At 38.3% G+C, this 6,404-nt stretch overlaps 1 long non-coding RNA gene across 1 annotated transcript; it reads left to right on the top strand.

Annotated features, from left to right (window-relative positions):
* The first annotated feature begins 3,146 nt into the window (after positions 1-3,146).
* Positions 3,147-5,891, top strand: LOC126410051 (uncharacterized). The gene is made up of 2 exons (XR_007573310.1): positions 3,147-5,103; positions 5,192-5,891. It is a non-coding gene; the product is annotated as an uncharacterized LOC126410051 (long non-coding RNA).
* Positions 5,892-6,404: the final 513 nt, after the last annotated feature.

Genomic DNA, 6,404 nt, shown 5'->3' on the forward strand with positions numbered 1-6,404 from the left:
GTTAGTTATTTGCAAAAATTTGGACGGTGCTTCTTCGCCAATTATGTTGTCTTTCTTAAAGGTCGTTTGGCATTATTTTGTGAATCTTTAGTTATTTGCAAAGATTTGGACGGTGCTTCTTCGCCAATTATGTTGTCTTTCTTAAAGGTCGTTTGGCATTATTTTGTGAATCTTTAGTTATTTGCAAAGATTTGGACGGTGCTTCTTCGCCAATTATGTTGTCTTTCTTAAAGGTCATTTTGCATTATTTTGTGAATCTGTTTTAAAAATTTGAAAAAAAAAAAAAAAAAAAGTGTTCCGGAACAACCCATCAGGGTGGCTTGTTGCCACAGCTCATCATCAATGAAAGAAGACAATTGTGACGTCTTATTCAGAGGAAGACAGTATCCCGACTATTGCTGCCGGAAGAGTGCATGAAATGCCATTTACTCCTTGACAGATAGGACAGAGGCTGATGACGGGTGATTGATGAGGAACCGTAAAACAGCGACCCCACTCTGAATTATGATGTTCTTCTGCCTGCAGATCCTCCAATGCCAACATGTGCATTCAAGAAACACTCTTGTGAAATTAATATCCAATGGAAAACTTACCCACTACGTACAAAGTAAAACCAGAACCAATGAATACGTATAATGCTAATGCTCGGGTAATCTATTAATATTGAAGAGGAAATTATAAGTTTTTTTTTTTTTTTTTTTTTTTTTGGGGATAGGAGTCAAGTTGAGCTCAAACTTGGGCAGTTGGAAAAACTCACCTCGATTCAAACTTGACTCGACTACACAAAATCAAGCTCGAACTCGACTCGTTTGAGTGTTAACTTGTTTAGCATTAACTCGTATAAGCATTAACTGGTTTAATTCGTTTAAACATGAACTCATGTAACTCGTTTAACTTGTTAAAATTTGTTATAATATAATACCGATTTGCAAGTCGACTAGAAGATAAACAAGTTGAGCTCCTGAAACTCGAACTCGACTTGTTTATCATCGTTTCGAGTATCTTTGTAAGCTCGAACTCGACTCGTTTATTAATGAATCAAGCACTAGCCGAGTTTTTTCGAGCAAGTTAGAGTTGGGCCCGAGTTGAATCAGGTTGTTGTGGTTTGTCGCTCGAAAATATTTTGTTGCTCGTCGAGGCATAGAACCCACAAGGTTGCTTAATGCACCGTCAACTTGCACCTCGCCTCGCTGTCTCATATAAATAGAAAACACAGTACTTTTGTAAATTGAATTGAATCGGACACGCAAAAGTTTCGTCGTGCTTCTACTATCCAACCAATAGTGCTATACTCCTCAACCCTAAAAGAAAGAAAAAAAAAAAAAAAGGAACAATCAAAGTTAAGTACAATAGATAATATAAAATAAAAGAAAGAGACACTACTTTGTCAATTACCATGTAAAAAGAAAGGAAATTCTTGCTTTGTGCGTTTTGCCCCCATAATACATACACAAGTTGCTCTTTAAGCTTACATTGTTTTTTTTAAAATAGTTTAAAATATTTTAAATTGATATATTATATGCAAGTACAATAAAAGAAGTAAGCGTGAACGTGTATGGATAATGTCCACACAAATTGATTCTTTTTCAGAAGCAAGTACGATAAAAGAGTTAGAGGCAAACGTGTATGGGGCGTTGTCCACATAAATTAACTCATTTTCAAAATGAAAGCAAGTACAAAAGCAGAGTGGGGCTTGGACGTATATATATGGGATGGAAATGAATTAATTTTCAAAAAAATGAGGGAGACCGGTAATATGCGCTGTCTAGACTTGGACAGGAGCACTAACCATAAAATAATTTGGGCTCCTCCACGCCTACGGCTAGTATTGTATTTTGAGTTCCACTTGACTTAGAAAACCAGAGCTCGAATTTGGTTCGAACTTGAGCCGAGCTCCCTAGAACGGGCATGAGATTGATTCGATGTCAAGCACAAGCTCGATTTGCTTAACTCGTTTTTGTTGATTCATTAGCTCGTGTAGTTGCTATGTGTTTAACCAATTTTAGCATAGTTGAGCTGAGTCGAGTTATTACAATCCGAACTCAACTCTTTTAATATTTTGAGCATGCATTTGAACTATGAAAATTAATTTTTTGTTTATATAAAAGAGTTCAACTCGAGCCAAGTTTTTAAATAAGCGAGTTCGAGTGGAGCTCAACCTGGCTTGACCGGTTGTGCAGTCCCACCCCTGATCATTAAGATTGTGTTTGCGTGCGTTAATAATAATTGAATCAAGGACTGAGCTTCTCCAAGTCACTAGTATAACCAGTTAATTCAAATCCCTTAGATGGTGTTTGGATGACACCCACATCTAATCCAGTTTTTTGAAAACTTGGAAAACCAAGTATTTCTTTTAAAACCTTGTTTTTGTTTGGGTAACACATGTAAAACCTCGACTTTGAATAACTTAAGGGAGCCACTTTTTTTTGCTTCCTTTCACAAAACCAGACATTGTCAAAACTGGGTTTTCTTCGATCCTAATTTTGATAGCATCCAAACACTCCAAAAACTTAGTTTTAGAGGTCAAACCAGGTTTTTAAACCTGGTTTTGAAGTGTCATGCAAACACACCCACTCAACAGTTCTGTTAATATATATATATATATATATTGGTGTTCTACTTCTGATTCTCTTATCTCGTTTTCTAGGATGCATGTGTCCATTTCTTTTTCTTTTTTTTAATTTACACACATTTATCTATTTAGACAAATTTTAATTCAGTATAAAAGGGAAATTTAAATTTGCTTCCCCATAACTTAATAACAGATAAAACTCCAATTCCTTCATATCTGCAAGCAACTTTTCGAAAACTACCTTTGAGAGGTAATATGTTCGGCTTCCAACACAAGACTGCATGTTCGAGTCCAAAATGACTGAAGTACCCTTTTACGATTAAAAAAAAAAGAAAAAAAAAAAAGAAAGCTTCTCCCTGCATCAAACATGAAACTCAAAAAAGGAAGATTACATAATTTAACCGAAGCTAGTTATAATATAATCAAAGTAGATTATATACACAAGCATGTACATGTGTGCATCGTATGTACATGTACATATGTACACTGTATGTACATGATACGTAGCTTGGAGAGTAAGGTTAAGAAGATACATTATAAAAAATGTCATGCACAGAGTGCTATGCACGGTGCGCCCAGCTAAAAGCTGTCCTTCCCCTCAAATCCGTGCAAGGAAAAACCCAAGCAGCCGCTTCACTACTTGATCTTATCCGAGCGGCTGCCCTGGTGCTGGGGTTTCAGGTTTCACCCGGCCGGCTGGGTTAGGGCAAGGCGGGCGCTGCCCTCGCCCTATGGCGGGTCCGGTGGCGCCCCTTCCCGCCTGCCGGCGTGGCCCCAAGTCCGGTGCATGCCTGCGATGACGACTGCCCGCGGCTTAAGCTCTTATCCCTACGCGGGCTTCTCCAACCCATCATTTCCCCCCCTAGCTCGCTTTTATGTTTTGTTTTGGTTGCTTTCCTTTTTTCCCTTTATCGTTTGTTGAATACCTTTCTCGGTATATTGGCTAAGCTCAAGTGTGGTATCTGTTCCTTTTTCATTTGTTGAAGCCATTGATCTTTCTTTTCTCGTTTTTAGACTTTTGATTGCCTTGGATTTGCAGGTGGTTTCGTTCTTATGTTTATATGTTAGAATTTGTTCCGGTTACTGTAACCTAATTTTTTTTTGCTATTGTTGTTATTTGAGGGACGAATGAGTTTGTTAATCTAGTGAGCTAAGTTCTTAGCTATTGTTGGCATTAAGTGAGGGATTAGTTTGTTCATCTACTTATAGTTTGTTAACCTTGGGTTGGAGTTTTTCCTCTGGAATAATGGGTTTAAAGACGTGTTCAGGGTTTAGGACCTGAAGTTTTTGATAGTGTGGGGATTTGAGGTTCCGAGCTAATCTGTTTGTCGTGATATATAAGTTGGTTCAGAATTCTAATTCCAGCAGTGCGGAGTTCCGTAAATGGGATAAGAATGTCTAGCTACACGCTCTGCCAAATATGGCTCATATTGCCTACTAAATGGGTCGGACTTCCGGTAGAGGTTGTGTTTTTGGATTTTTGAGCGCCACCAGCAGGATCTCCCTCGAGGCTGCGTGAAATTGAATTAGGTGAAGAGTCAGTGGGAGAAGTCTATCTCTGTTGTTGAATGTGTTTAGGTTTTTACCCGTCTTGTCCTATCAAAAGAATTTGGTCTTAATCAAACATATAAACGTGATCGAATTTTATCTGCCTTTGAGAAATAACTGGGTTCGGCATTAATACTTCGTGAATTTTGTGATTTCGAAATAAACTTTTGCTTAACATTATGATTCGGAAGTGGATTCTTATGAAGTGGATCATGTGGTGCAAGTTCGAGCAAACAATTGAAGTCATTGAGATTCCAAGGATGCTTGTTCTGAACCTTTTATTCTCTTCTTTATGACCTCAACAACCTCGATCTGTTCAATTATATATCAACTATTTTGACGTAAGCGTGAAGTTACACCTTTTTTGTGTATGTTTTATTGTTGACGTGTTTTTTTACCCTATGTCACATAGACATACTCAGAACGGAGACTTGACATTGTGTTTGTGGTTTTCCTTGAGACGAACGCATATGTGACCCGAAGAGATCTTCCTGCTTTCATTTGTACTTCTGTTAATCTTTCTGTTGAAAACCTTTTTGAAATATGTCTTTACATTATAGTTGTAGTTTTGTTCAGACCCATGTGTCTGTCACACGCAGAGATCTTCCTGCTTTTGTTTGACTTCTGTTAGTATTTTTGTTTAAACCATTGTGAGAGATATGGTATTTGCTGTTCTATCATTGTATGTGAGTGAGAGAGAAAGAGGGAGAGAGAGAGAGAGAGAGAGAGAGAGAGAGAGATATTCTACAAGCAATTGCTGACGAAGGAGGTGGATAGAGTCTGCAATTTGTTCTTCAAAACTTGTTTTGGTATAACCGCTTATTTATTGCTTGTCACTGGAGGGCACATCCAACTTCTTACTTCGTGGCAAGGAAGGCAACACAAGTCAGCTGACATGAATGGAGCCCGTGGGCGTGCATTTGGCTATCATTGGAGGCGCCAATACTCCAAAAGGTGTTTTGATCGGTCCTTTCATTGTCAAGGTCAGATATACGTATGTCGAATTGCAGTTGCGGCGTAGAAGGATTTTATGCTTAATCATCAACTAGTGATCCGCGCATAAATTGCCAGATTATTCTGTGGAGTAAATTGTTGTTCGGGAGAAGGAAATTTTCCTTGGCCTAATCAACTGAAAGGAGAAAACATGGAATCCACTCTGAATGAGATGAGATTTGGAGACATGGGTGTGATTTGTTCATTCAAGTCTTCATGTTCTTCTTGTACCATTCCTTTGCCAAGTCAAGAGGAACTATCTTGAGCAATAATTGAGGGATCTGCATGGAAACCTGTGGCTGTGTCGCTCTGGCGCTGAATTAGGAAGAGGTGGTTCAGGTGTCGAACAAAAAGTCTTGTCCTTCTTCAAACAGAATGATGCCATTGTTGGTTCATCTGTTTCTTCACGAGAACGAGGCGATATCGAAATTCAAATGCTATATGCATTTATCAATAAATCTTCGCATCTTATGCGTAAACTGAACGAGACCTTTCTCCAGGCGTCAATAGGCCCAGGCAAATTTGAGTAGCTGCCTTTGAATCATCTAGTCACCTCTCACAAGCACCTTGGGAAGCTGAATGAAAAAACTTTTGGTTGAGTGCCGTCAATCAAATTCATCGTCATCATCCGGGAATATTCTATTGTTCATAATGTGATAAAAGTCAGCTCGAGAATTTGGTTTATTGATTCTTATGTTTCATCAATGGGCTGGCTTTGGCTTTTGCTGCGAGAAGATGGGTTCCTTTGACTATAACAGGAGCGATTTGTTGTTTTATTCTCTGTTTTCCATGTAGCTGTGCTGAATCCGAACTATTGAAGTTCATTGTCCCTTCAAAACCACCAAATTTTTCTGTTCCATCAAAAGCTGGAGGTCTCTTGGGCACTTATAAGATATAAAATCCCAACATATGCTTCTAGATATTTTGGACACTTTTAAAAATCTAAAAATTTTTATTGTTCCTAAAATCTTTATGCTTCAGATTGGTCAAACGCGCAACAAAATTAGAACAGAGAGGTCGTTCACTCAAAGGCGGTTAGATGCAAATCTAGCACTTCATTAACTAAAATATTAAACTTATCCTTATGTTCAGATCCCGGCTATTGAAATGTGCTATTAAAAGTTAGAACTGCAGTGTTTGATCCTCATTTTGATGCCCTAGTACGACTATAAGATATTATAGCGAGGAAAATCAAAGGTGCAAGATCGCTTACCTTTAGACAAGGGGGGTGTTACTGAGATTTGATTAAGCATTGGCTATTTATTCGCGTCACAGGCCAAGAAACTTGGAT

This window comes from Nymphaea colorata, chromosome 4 (genome assembly GCF_008831285.2).
Source record: "Nymphaea colorata isolate Beijing-Zhang1983 chromosome 4, ASM883128v2, whole genome shotgun sequence".
In the NCBI taxonomy this organism is placed as follows: Eukaryota; Viridiplantae; Streptophyta; class Magnoliopsida; order Nymphaeales; family Nymphaeaceae; genus Nymphaea; species Nymphaea colorata.